We start from the raw sequence: 14,711 nt of genomic DNA on the forward strand, positions 1-14,711 counted from the left end.
TCACTAGTCCGGTCAAGGAAAAGAAATGACCACAAAACCAAGGATTGGGATACAAAAAAGAAACAGGAGAATCCTCTAGAATTCAAAATTTTTGCAACCACTATGGCATCAGTGGACACTGGGATGCAAAGTGTTGGAAGCTGCATCCGGAGCTCCATCGTTGATCGAGGTCCATAGAGAGACCCAACCACCAGCATGTTGATGAAAGGACAATAAAGTCAGTAGTTACTACCACCTCTAAAGCAATCCCAGAAGAATCCAAGCCACAGCCTGAGCAGCCAATAAAGGAGAGTTCCTTCGAACAGCTCCGAAAGAGCTAGGAACGTCGCTCATCGAACTAGTATATCAAATTGTGTGTGTTTATTATGTGTTTGTGGTATAATAAACATGTTGATAAACTAGTGTGGTTTTGTGAGAATAAAACTCATTAAAATTGTTTGTAATAGTTTATTTATGAAGTTGTATTTCTTCCTGATTGAGAACTTGTAAGGCTTGTAGAAGCCTTGTCTCTTGTAATCAGTGGAAAGAGATACTTGAAAACTTCTTACTGCAGGATAGAAATTTGTTTCTTGTAGTTTCTTGCAGTTTCTTTTTGTGTGAAGCTTCAGTTGAAGAGCACTTTTCAGATAAGAGTTGTTGAGAACGGTCAACGGTGACCTTGTATGTTCTCAACTTAAAGACTTAGTTGAGGCCATTTTGAAGATACGTCTGAACTTAGTTAAAGTTCTTGAAGGATGTTAACGATGACCTCGTTGTTTCAAATGAATGTGACCCAAGCTGTATGGTGGAGCCTTGAATCAGTTATTCCAATGTACAAAGGTGAAGGAATATTTCAGGCTGAGGTGTAGATACCATGCTCGAGCAGTTGGAGGAGAAACAAAAGCATGTCCGAAGATGGCAAGAGATGCAGAATGAGAACTACCTATGAGAAGCACTGGGGGATAGGTTTACCATACTCAGTTTTTCCTTCTTGCTTTGGGTATTCTAAGTTCCATTTTTGAATTGCATCATGAGGAGTTGTGAATTCCTGCATTGCTAAAGTGTAAGGCCACACCAGGCAGATGTGATTGTGTGTTCAAGAGATTCAGATTGTGGCGAGTGGCAAGATGTTGAATACGAGATGTTTTGAAGGAACTATATACTTTTGGAGGACCAAAAGTTCTTCAGTGGGGAGGTTTGATCCAGGTGGATCTTCAGGACTTGAAATTGAAGTGTTCTAGTTCGTCTCGGAAGCAGTGCCATCACGTAGAGCACAGAATTTTGAATCTGGCACAATTTGAACGAGCAAAAAATGAGTCCATTTGTGCAAGATATTGCCAGTCAAATCCTGGTCAAAGGTTGGTCAACTCAGGGATCAAGGATGAGAAAAGTGAAAAATTCATCATCACCAAATTGGTCAAAGTTGGCATCATCAAAAAGGTCTCATCGCCATGATTCCAATGGCATTCATTTCGTCGAAAAAGGAGTTCATACGCAAAAGTTATGAGCGGTCAAAGATGCCCAGGAAAAGGGTTGACCAGTGACATGTCCGTACGATAACGTCAGCATTATGATGTGGCAAGTACATAGCCAGTCAAAGGTTGACATGTGGCAGTATGCATGTAAAAATTTAAGTTCCATGTGGCACCTACGTGGCATGGTGTGGCAGAGGCCCACGTGGCAGGTGTGCAGACATGATAGATGGCATGGCCAGACACGTGGCAGTCCATGTGGTAGGGGGCAACTTTGTTTCAACAAAATTTGGTTGCGGGTCTCGAACTCGTGACCTCGGCACTGCAAGTCATCAGTCGGTGGCCATTGTGCCACCGACGTTCTTTAAAACTAAACGGTGCCACATTGTATTTGAAGTTATCTTGTCAAAAATTGGCTTTTAAAAGGCCGCCGGCGGGGTTGGAACCCCCGGCCGGCGACCAATATAAAACTGCAGTAACCAATTGCGCTATTAATGGGCTCAACAATGTATGTGGCATGGGTTTTGGATAACCCTTATCTAATCCGCCTACCAACCTATTAAAAATAGGTTTATTTGTTAATTTATTAACAAATTACCCCCCAATTTTGAGATAATGTTTATCCCCTAAAATGGAAAAAGGGGGATTTCGGATATGGGATAATAAATAAGCCCTTTATCCATTTTAGCCTAATTTTGGCATATTTTCTTGTATATAAGGGGGGAATGTAGGCTTAAGGGGGGGGATCCATCAGTTGATCATCCAACTCTTCTCAAATCTTCTTGTAGAAATTCTTCTTGTAAGCCAAGCATTCCTCGGGGGAATTTGTGTAACTTGGCGAAGAATCTACGTTGTGTAAAAGCTTTTGCAAAGCTTCTTCATGTTCTCTTGTAAGGATGTCTTGCCAACGTGGGAGCTATAGACATAGGTGGAGCTGCTTTCTTGAGGCCTCTTGTAAGGCGAAAGCTGACTTTTTTTTTTTGTAGCCTGTGGCGTTTCCAAGTCTTGAAGGCAATAGATCGATTCATTTTTCTGACGAATCCGGAGACATAGCCGATGTTCGGTGAACTCCGTTATCATCTCGGTTCTATTCTTTTGTGATTTTCTTGCAGTTGTTTCTCTGAGCTTAGTAGATTAAAGATTTGGATTTACATATTGTATTCAAATCGATAATTAACAGATCCTGATGTTAGATTTTACTAATGTAATCTTTGTAAGTCTAACCCGTGAGCTATTCTAAGTAAGTACTCGATTAGTTTTACAGATCAAGTGGTATCAGAGATAGAATCACTGGATCATAATCAGATTAATATGTTACTTTGAAGATATGTTACATTCATGACTGAGTTTTTCATTGATGTTAACATAGCAATTTTCTGTGGTATCTGACAGAAGAACAACATAAATATCAAGTTGGTGCAGATGGCTAGTTGAGTATTATAACTATTTGAGGTTATGGGATATAGTTCTAAGTATCTAGTATATGCAATTAATGTTGAAAGATGAAATGATAAGTCTGGAAGAAGTTATGTAAGTTTTGGTGATGTTTGTTCTAAGATAGAGTTTACAGAGGCATGTTCTAGTGAACTTGTTATATCTCTTAGCAAAGTTGATGTCATAAGAATCAAGGTTGAGGACATGAAGAAGACAATGATGTGGTTAAGTTTTCTAGTCATAATATTGCATGTACAGAATGTTATTCAAGTTGCAAGGTGGAAGATTAATGTTATCACTAAGTGTAACATGTTCTTAATGTGGTCCTATAATAATTAATTGAGAAGGTCTAATAGTCAAATCAAGGAATTATTCTATGGACTCAGTATAAAGGAAGGACATTTTCCTTTATCATGATATGGATATGGATGGATGTAGATGATATTTGTAAGTAGCAGTAAGAGTAGAATGAGAAGTTTAGAGCAAAGTGGAAGTGAAGGAAACTTCATTACCAAGGTATTGTTGGGTGATCCAAGGTTTGATATTTTGATCTAAGGTTTGTGACCCAGTTTACAAGGTCTGATAGTGATAGGTTTGTTTGACAGAACAAAGGAAAGAAGAACATAATAGTAAATTACTTTGAGCAGTGAGCTCTTCTTGTAGTTGAAATTGCATGTTTGGGCAGTGGGCTCATCTTGCATACATTATAATACAACTCCTAATAGGGTTGGAATCTCCTAACATGGATTCAAAGTCTCCTAACAAGGACTCCATGTACTAAATGTTGTAGTAAACTCCTAATAGGGTCCATCCTCTAACAACAAATATTTATATCAGTACATCATCTTGTGGGCATCATTCCCATCGGGGTTTTCCCTCTGATCAAGGGTTTCCCAAGTAAACATATCTCATGTAATTGTCTATGTACATTTTATTATGGTTTTTTTTTACTTTAGTTGAATGGTTAAGTTTATTTAAAGAAGATAAATGTTTTAATTGTCAGAAAACTAGTTCACCCCCCAGTTATCTTGGTGGACTATTATTTCTAACAAAACTCACCATTCCTAAAAGTTTTTAAATCTTCATTACCCCATGCAAAACATCTTGATATTCAGAAAGAAGCACTTTAGCTCTAGTTCATTCTTTAGTTGAACAACAAATACCAATGTTGATCATTTTAGGCTTGAGTTCAATACCTACATCTAGTCCTTCATAATCATCTGAGGTTCCACTTTTCCTACCTCTTTCTCTCTTAATATATGCATAATGTCTATTGAACAAAATTTCTAAAGACATTAGGTCTCTAGGAATTTTGTTACATTTGAGTTGCTCAACACCTAACTCCAAGTCTTTCTTATTATTAGGAGAGAACTCTTGATAGGGGCTTTCACTTCCTTCAAAGTAATGGTCAGTGAAATGTTCAAGCATTAAAGACTTGTCATGATTCAACATTATTAGGTACATTAGGTTTGAAGAGGATTTCAACCTTGTATTCATTGTCTTTGAATTATGGATGAGGCAATAAAAAGTGATGAAGAGGCAACTAACATATCAACCTTTATGTTTTTCTCCCTTGGAACAACTTGTATAGAGAAGGCATCAAGGTCTTCTATCTCATCCAGGACTTTGTTCCTATAATTTTGAAGTATTGGGTTTTTCACATTATACTGACTTTGAACTTGTTTCACTACGAGTTATGCATGACCCTAGGCTTTTAGAATTTTTACTCCTCTTTGCTTTGAAAAAGTAATGCTTCATATTCAGCAGTGTTTTTAATGTTTTTGAACTACAACTTGTATGCTAGTTGTGTCAGATCTCCCTTAGGGGAAATGAGCACCACACCTACTCCTGATCTGGTAGTTGCACAACTTCTATCAAACTCTAAGGTCTAAATTTCATCAAGAACATCTAACTCTTCTTCTAGAGTAGTAAAATTAGAAAACATCATGTAGCTCCCATACTCCATCTCTTGATGCAAGATTTGAGCTTTAGGATCATCATATTTCATTATAGTAAATTTAGCTTTTTCTTTAGGTTCAAGCTTGATCTTTTTGTTTCCAACTAGAATAATAGTGTGTGACCAATCTAGTTCAATTTCACCTCCCATATCCCTACAAAAAATCCTATGTATTAGCATGCCATAGTTGGCAAGGATGTAAGCCACAAGGATGGTCAACTTCATTCTTTTTTTGGGTGTGTAGCTAAGGCTACTTGGGCATCCTTTACTTGACCTATTAAGGGAACTTGTTTTACATCCATAGAATAAAAATTCCCAAAGGTATTAGTTAAGGGCAAGCTTAAGGCACAAGCAATAGTAGAAGGCATGACATTATCTGATGTACCTAAGTCAATTATGTAATTACTCAATTTATGACCATTGACATATAAGGACACATAAAAGGGATCAAGTTTTTGGCTAGGGGAAGTAGCTAGAACTAAAGATTATTCTTCATTAAATTGCACAGGCAAGACTGATTCTTCATCAAGAGGGGGAAATATACTAGTACTAGGCTTATTATTACTAACAACATCATTGACATTTGAATGAACCCTATTATGAGTTTCTCCTTTGTAGCAGTCAACTGACTTTTGAAACTTAGCTTGGATTATATTCTAAATACTCTAGAGGAGAAACTTGAATATGTTAGTTTGTGGTAACTGATTAGGGAAGTATTGTACATAATAAATTTTTTAGGGCTCAGGACATCGGCCCAAAAAAAAAATTGGGCCCTATTTTATCGAGACTTTGAGTCGACATGTAATTATTAATTATAACCCTAAAGCAATTTAATACTTGTATAAAAGGGCTTAGGGTTAGGATTGTTTCATAAGGTGATGCAAAATTGGTTCTTGTGGCAGTATTGAGTTGTAAGGGATTACAAATTGTAATCAGGTTGTAATCACTAGATTGTAAAAATATTGGACTTGTTATTTGGGGAACGTAGTCCAAGGTTTAGGTGAACCATGTTAAATCTTGGTGTCTTGTGTTCTTTTCTATATGATCTATTATTCTCTAATATTGTATCAGAGTGAGGTTTCTTTTCAGTTATCCTCTATAGGAAAGTCTCGCAGTTGAGTGGAAGTGATGGTAGACAAGGGTAAGCTGAGGGTTGACAGGTTTAATGGGAAAAACTTTTAGTTATGGAAGATGCAAATGGAAGACTATCTTTATCAAAAGGATTTATGGAAGCCGTTGGAAGGCAAAACCAAAAACCAGGGAACTATGTCAAATGAGGACTAGGATCTTTTGGATATAAAGGCACTTGGAAGCATTTGATAATGCCTGGCACCATCAGTAGCATTTAATATTACAAAAGCGAAGACAACAAAAGAGTTGATGAAAAGCCTAGCAATACTGTATGAAAAGCCCTTTGCTTCAAACAAGGTATTTCTCATGAAGCATTTATTTAATATGAAAATGGCAGAAGGTGGATCTATTACAGATCATTTAAATGAGTTTAGTACTATTACTAGTCAGTTATCTTCTATGGGAATTAATTTTCATGAAGAAATTAGGGTTCTCTTGATTTTGTGTTCTTTTCTTGAAAATTGGAATGGCTTGGTAATGGTTGTGAGTAATTTTGTTCCTGGATATAGTACCCAAAAATATGATGATGTGATCAGTGTTATTTTGAGTGAGAAAACTCATAGGAAAACCTCAAGTGGATCTACATTAGGAAGTACTTTGAACACACAAAGCAAAGGTAGAACGATTGAGATAGCAAGTAATTCTAGAAATCATGGGAAATCAAGGGGAAAGTCAAAGGGGAGGAGGTCTCAATCGAGAGGACCAAACGACTACTAGTTTTGTGAGAAACCAAGGCATAAAAAGACAGATTGTTGGAATCACAAGAAAAATGAAGGATACAAACCAGATGGAGACAAGGAGACAAATGTGGTAAGTAACAAATTCAAAGAGGATGCTTTGCTTCTATCTTTAAAAAGTGTTGATGATTCTTGGGTTTTAGATTCTGGTGCTTCATTTCATGCTACACCTCATAGAGGTTATTTCATTGATTATGTCCAAGGGGATTTTGGACTTGTTTATTTGGGGGATAATGAAGCATGTCAGATTGTTGGAAAGGGAAAAGTTAAGATTAAGTTGCAAAATGGGAATCATTGGCTACTACATGAGGTAAGACATGTTCCAAGGCTAAGTAGGAATTTAATTTCAGCAAGGCAACTCAGTGATGAGGGTTGTGTAGTTACTTTTAATGATAAAAATTGGAAGGTTTCAAAAGGTTCCCTTGTAGTAGCAAAAGGTGTGAAAGTAGGAAAATTATATCTTTGTATAGGTCATATTGTTCCTTCTACTTTAATTATTTCAAAGAAAAATGAATGTTCAGGAATAGTTGCTACTATTGAGTAGGGAGAACAAATAGTTGTTGTAAAGTCTGATACAGCAATGTGGCACAACAAACTTGGGCACATGAGTGAGAAAGGTATGAAAGTCCTTCATTCAAAGAAAGTTCTACTAGGTCTAAAATGTGTTAATATGGATTTCTATGAAATTTATGTATGGAAAACAAAAGAGAGTGAGTTTTGTGAAGACTGAGAAGGAAAACAAAAAGTAGAAATTAGAGCTTGTGCATACCGATGTATGGGGACTGGCTCGGGTATCTTCCCTTGGAGGCTCTCATTATTATGTTACATTTATTGATGATGCAACTAGAAAGGTATGGATTTATTTCCTTATACATAAATTTGATGTATTTCAAACTTTTAAAAAATGGAAATGCTTGGTTGAAAATGAGACTAGTAAGAAATTAAAATGTGTCAAATCTGATAATGGTGGTGAGTATTGTAGTCATGAATTTGAAGATTATTGCTCCACTAATGGTATTCGTAGACATAAAACTATTCCAAGGACTCCACGGGAAAATGGAGTGGTTAAATGCATGAACAAGACTATAATGGAGCATGCAAGTAGCATGAGGTTGCATGTTGGGTTGCCCTTATACATGTGGGCGAAGGCTGTCAATACTATTGTATATTTGATTAATAGAGGTCCCTTCACACCTTTGGGTTGTGGTATTCTAGAGGAAGCATAGACCGGTAAGAAGGTGAGTTATTATTTTCTCAAAACCTTCAGTTGTGAAGCATTTACTCACATAGATTCTGAAAATAGAACCAAGCTGGAAGCTAAGTCAAAGAAATGTGGATTTGTTGGATATGACATTAATGAATTTGGTTATAGGCTTTGGGATTTTGAAAATATAAAATTGTAAGAAGTAGGGATGTCATGTTCAATGAGAAAGTGTTGTACAAAGATCTGTTGCAGCAACATGAGAAGAAAGAAGATGATTATGTAGTGCTAGATGATACTCCAAAAAATGATGTTCTAGCCATTCCTCATGATGTGCAACAATTGCAACAAGAAATACCACACACACTAGTGAATGTTAGGCGGTCAACAAGGCAAATTAGACCTCCAAAAAGATTTTCTCCCTCTTTGTATTCTATTTTATTAATAGATGCTAGTGAACCTAAATGTTATGATGAAGCTATGCAGGTGGATACTAAGATTCAGTGGGAGTTTGCAATGAAAGACAAATGGACTCTTTGCTAAAGAATAAGACATGAGATTTATGCAAGTTGCCTATAAGTAAAAAGGATTTACAGAATAAGTGGGTTTACAAGTTGAAAGAAGGGGAAGGAGGAAATAAAAGATTTAAAGCCAGGTTAGTTGTAAAAGGATTTACACAGAAAAAAGGAATCAATTTTGATGAGATGTTTTCTCCTATTGTTAAAATGACTTCTATCCATACTATTTTAAGTATTGTGGCTACTAAAGATTTGCATTTAGAGAAGCTTGATGTTAAAACAACCTTTCTTCATGGTGATTTGGATGAAGAGATATATATGGCTCAGCCACAGGGATTTGAGGTCAAAGGTAAGGAGAACTTAGTGTGCAAACTGAAGAAAAGTCTATATGGCTTGAAGCAAGCACCTCGGCAATGGTATCTAAAATTTGATAGTTTTATGCATAAGCATGGATACAATAGATGTGTCATTTAGATCACTGTGTTTATTTTAAGAGATTGGATGATGACAACTACACTATTTTATGTTTATGTGTTGATGATATGCCTATAGCTGGGTAACATGGATCACATTAAGGGGCCAAAATGCCAATTAGCACATGCATTTTCTATGAAGGATTTGGGGGCAGTAAAAAAAATCCTTAGTATGAAGATTTGCAGAGATAGGAAGAACAAGAAATTAGCACTATCTTAGGCTGATTATGTTGAGAAGGTGTTGTAACATTTCTATATGGAGAATCCTAAAGGTATCAGCACACCTTTACCTGGTCATTTGAAGTTGACTAAGGAGATGTGTCCCAAGACACAAGAAGAAGAGGATAAGATGTCCAAGGTACCCTATGCTTTAGCTATAGGAAGCTTGATGTATGTTATGGTATGTACAAGGCCAGATATTGCACATGCACTGGGAGTCGTTAGCAAGTATATGAGTCATCCAGGAATTGAGCATTGGAATGCAATCAAGTGGATTCTCAGATATTTGAGAGGAACATCCAATAATTTTTACACTTTAGGGGCTCTACTACTGATTTACAAGGCTATGTTGACTTAGATTTGGTAGGGGATATTGATACCAGGAAAAGTACTACAAGTTATTTCTTTACTGTTGGTGGGGTAGCCATGAGCTAGGTTTCTAGGTTATAGAAGGTTAATGCTTTATCCACTATAGAGGCAAAGTATGTTGTTGCTACAAAGGTAGCCAAGGAGATGATATGGCTTCAGTTCTTCTTGGTAGAATTGGGACATCCTTAGAAGAATAATTATTTGCTTATAGATAGTCAAAGTGTCATTCATCTTGTGAAGAATTTAGCTCTGCATTTAAAGACAAAACACATATAGTTGCGATACCATTTCATTTGATCAATTTTGGAGGATGGATAGTTAAAGCTAGACAAGATACATATAGATGAAAATCCAGCAAATATGTTTACCAAGGTAGTGACAAGGGAGAAGCTAAATTCCTCTTTAGTTTTGGTTGGTCTTCTAGACTGAATAAGAATCAATGAACAACATAGTCCAGGGTGGTTTGGTCCAGTAGGAGCCCCATGTGGTAGTGGTATTACTATAGCATCAGTCTCCAAGTGGGAGATTGTTGTCTAGTGTGGAGTCTGGTCAGTCCCCAAGTGGGAGATTTTTAGTTTGTGGTGACTAAATAGGGAAGTACTATACATACTTCATAAATTCTTTGGGGGGTCGAAAAAATAATTTTGGGCTCTATTTTATTAGGATTTTGGGTTGACATATAATTATTAATTATAGAATACACACATCTTTACAATATTGAATAATGTCAAATGAGGAATTAAGCTTACCACTTGGATCTATTTTGATAGTTCTCTCCCTAAGGTAGATGGGGTAGAAGTACTAGCCACAACTAGTGAAGTAGAAGGAGCAATGTTCCAAACAAGAATTGAGCTTGTTGAAGCTTTGTTCTTCTGGCTTCTTGTAGTCACAGTCATTTGTACCCCATCCAAAGTGGTGAAATAGTCACTCCTCCATCTAAATCTGATTCCTATTCCAAATAAAATGTTCCAGAGTCATCAAGAACAAAATCATCTTCACTTTCTGGATATTCCACTTATAGCTCATTTCTTACATTCATCGGCCTGTATCTATTCATTGAGGGCATAGTTTCCATCATGATATGCTCTTAAGTGGAATATGGACATGCTCTTTTTCATGGGAGTTGCCTCAATGGCAAGCCTTTGCTAAGAAGGTGGTAACTATAATGCCTTTCCTTCATGTTTCTTTCTAGATATGTCTTGATAGGGTTGTTGAAATGAAGAAGCTAGCTTACCAATTTTTCTTTTCATGGAAATCATCTCACTTGACAACTTTTGAAGCATTGCTTCCATGTTGTTGATAGTGTCAGTAGTAGAGCTTACAAAAGCTCCACTCTGAATGTTTCTCTTCCATTTCCCAACTGTGATCAAATTGTCTTTTGATTCTATAGCTAGAGTTTGGGCAACTTGGATATTTACCACATGTGCTATTCTGATTTGAAAACTAATATCTAGAGGCATAGAACTAATGAAGAAAATCTTCTGATTATCTATAGTTAGTCTACTTGCAAAAGGAATTTTGTTAAGTAATTTGTTGAACTTTGTAATGAAATCCCTTATGGGAATACTTGGTTCCTTTTTTTATCTGAGTGAGTTGAGACAACAATGTATGCTCATCTTCATTGCTTTTGTAGCATGTTTCAAATCCATTTCGCATATCATCCCAAGTAATGATACATCCAACAAGAAGATGTTAGAACTAATCAATTGCACTTTCAACTTGTGTTTCGACAAAAGTTCTTATGGCTACATCTTTGTCTTGAGGAGAGACAACACTACATGTGGCAAAGAAAGCAATAATATGTTCATCTACAAAAACCTTCCCATCACCATAAAACTTTGGGAAATTCTTCTAGGAGGCTCTTGGTAAATTGTTGTCACTAACAAGGTACAAAGGACCAATAACATTACCGTAGGGTATTGCCATTGATGCAAGTAGAATAACTAGGATTGGCTAGAAAGTGACAGATGTTGGGGCTACAACTCTATGAAAGAGCTTGTGCTCAAAAAATAAGAGGGGAAGAGGACTAACTACATCTCTGAGAAGTAGAATAGGGTGGTGGAAATAGAGCCCCATGAATAGCTTGAAACATCTGGTCCCTTGAGAAAGCTCTTCCTCTTCTCAAGGGGTCTTCTAATATGGGAAAATCAGCTTTCCTGAGCTCTTCAAATATTGGATCAATTTGACCTCAATCATGAACACTCCTAGTATACTTGGGATCCAAGGTAAACTAACTTATCTACGAGTAGATCCCTTTAGGTTTGCCTCGACCTTCTCTACTAAAGCACAACTTCCCAATACTCAATGTTGGCTTCTTCTTGTTCTAATACAAAATTGACTCTTCTATACTCATTTATGGATTTTCTACTCCTCTAAGTGAGTGTATTCAACTAATTGATTATGTCTTCTTGTTCATCTTGGAAACCAAGGTTGGGTTGTATAACTAGAATTTGGCCTTCATGAGGAAGCACCATTTTTCCTCATGAGTCAATAAATATGACTCAAGCAAATTGTATGAGTGCCAAGTTTAGAGTTATTTCAGTGAAGCCACAGATCTACTTACTGACAATACTTATGCAATGAATAACATACACAGGAGATCATTATCTCCCTTGTAACTTCAAATATTAGGGAAGATGACAATATAAACTCTTTTTTGTTGTAAATTAAGGATCTTTTACATTTGATTCCCTAGTAGAGTCACCAAAAACTATTGGTTAATAGTTTGTCTTCCTTGGATTTTGGTTTATACCTTGACTCTTAATGTGCCCAATATAGTGAAAGACAAAGTAATTAGCAATAAAATGGGTCAATGTAGGTGTTCTATCAAGGACCTTTGAATTGAAAGGTACAACTCCCTTGTGTGCAAATATTTGCAATGAATATAGTTTTTTAGTAGATCAACAATATCTAGGGGTATGCTCTTAACCAAAGAGTGGAAGAGGTATGACTAGATTTCCCAACACTTCAAGCAATCCAAGCGAATTTCAAATGATGATTCACAACCTCCACAACTATGAATCCATATTCTCATCAATTTTAAGCTCTTCTAATACTTAAAATGCAATCTATTCTATATGTTGAATGCAAGATGCCAAAATGTAAGACTAGCTATTGATACACATTGCATAAGAAGAGAAAGTTTGATTAACTAAACAATACCCAAATTGCCCAAGTTACTGAGATTCCACAACAACCATTTGCTTCCTACTCAACACGTAATATTGACCAAATCCCAAAATTCTCATACAACCACAAAACTAAATTGCATGGAACAGAGGAAACGAGAAAATACTGTGAATGATGGTGATAAGTCATATAACCCCTGAAAATAAAGAAACATAACTCAGTTTGTCTTCAATCCCACAGTTTCCATTAACAACACATTTCATTCCAAAGATCATGCAAGAGCTAAAACTAAACTAACATGAATGATAGAATCAAAATGTAGACGCAAAGTCTCATACAATAGTCTAAACTATAAGAGTTTGGCCACATAGAAATTTTGTTGACCTTATTTAGTTCTCAAAAAGTTACATTTATAGGCCCTTTAAAACTAGCTAGTTACGTTTCATGATTTCCACATAGAGTATAGACATGTTCTAAAAATAGGATTGACTGACTAGTCATCCACTACAAAGCCTTAGCCTATGAGAAGAATGCCAAATATGACCAAAATATCAAAAAAAAGAGAGGAAGAAGGAGTGACACTTGTCACATCTTGCAGGGAGAATGTAACACTTTTGAAAGAGCATAAGTTCTTCTTTGGAGTTGCAAATTTAGCTCTATAGTCCTTCATTACATCAAACACATTCTTCATCTCCATGACACCTGGAATAAGGGTATTGTTAGATCTTCTCAATAGATTGGAACCAACCCCCCTACAATGAGAGAGAAGAGAAAGATATAGAAGAATGAGGAATCCTAGATCTAATTTGTACATGACAAGTGTCCACTTGAAATCTCATCTTGTTGCTACTACAAAGCATCTCTCTTCTTTCCACTTTCTATTAATATAGAATACTCACATATTTAAATCAAAATAAGGCCCTTTCCAAGCTTAATCAAACCCTATTTGACTCTTCCTGACACACAACCTTCTGTGATTGGTCACTTGATCCTTGTCACCAGCTTTGTCATATTACACCTGGGTGCTTTGCTATATCATTGCCACATGGCCTTATCTCATTGCTTCTCATTTCTAATAGCCTTGGCTTGCGGTTGTGCAAGATTTTGACATATGGAGCCTTTTGCATAGTCACTTGGCAGCAAAGCGTAACTCCAAAAGTCTTCAAATTTGACTATACAATGTTACACTTAACTATCCATGGACATACACATTTAAATGAATTTTCAAATCAGTTTTGATCCTTTTAGTTTTTGGCTTGAAATGGATTTGAGTGTGGACAAGTGTCATTATTTTGAAGACTTTCTCCAAAACTTTTTGTCCTTCAATATTTAGGCCTGAAACATGACTAGGGCCATTTGACCTTTGTTGATTGAATGGTGTGTAACACTTGTTAAGGATGTTGATGCAATAATAGATATTACATCAAGTATGTCACATGTCCTCTTTCCAAAGAATATGTGAATATAAGACAACTGATGACGAAAATTGGCTCGAAATTCATTCGAACTTGTTGATTTAAGTTGATCAAATGGTGGTTGGCTTGATGCCCTATCTTGCAATTTTTTTTTAAAACCACCCTGATCCTATGCTTAACCATTAGGTGTAACTTTGTGACTTCCTTTTTGACTATATGACAAGTGTTAACATTAACTTCTCCAAAAAAATTAACCATGTCATAGGTTCTCACTTGTTTTCACTAACTACATTCTTTACATTGCAAAGTTGCAAAGACTGCTCCTCTAGCCATGTCACATCATTGCATCTTAGAAAAGACTAAAGATTAACAAGACAAAGGTATAGAGATGAGTTTTGGTCGCGACATCACTATTTAAATTTCCAATGTTTCTTTTAAAGTACAAAACTTTTAGTACATTCATTTAAAACAAGAGGGTTAAGACATGAAAAATATGCATTCAGACATTAAATTAGGATTTTTCTAGGAAGATCTCTGCAACATGAAAATGCAAACCCTAATTACATCAGTTTAACCTCTAGATTTTCATAATGGGTTCTTTGAAATATTAACACTAGTGAAATATAGGCCATCACCAACCAAGACTTAATTGAAAGGACATTGAGTGTTGATTGTAG

The sequence above is a fragment of the Cupressus sempervirens genome, chromosome 7 (assembly GCF_028749045.1).
Source record: "Cupressus sempervirens isolate cs-2001-9-10 chromosome 7, ASM2874904v1, whole genome shotgun sequence".
In the NCBI taxonomy this organism is placed as follows: domain Eukaryota; kingdom Viridiplantae; phylum Streptophyta; class Pinopsida; order Cupressales; family Cupressaceae; genus Cupressus; species Cupressus sempervirens.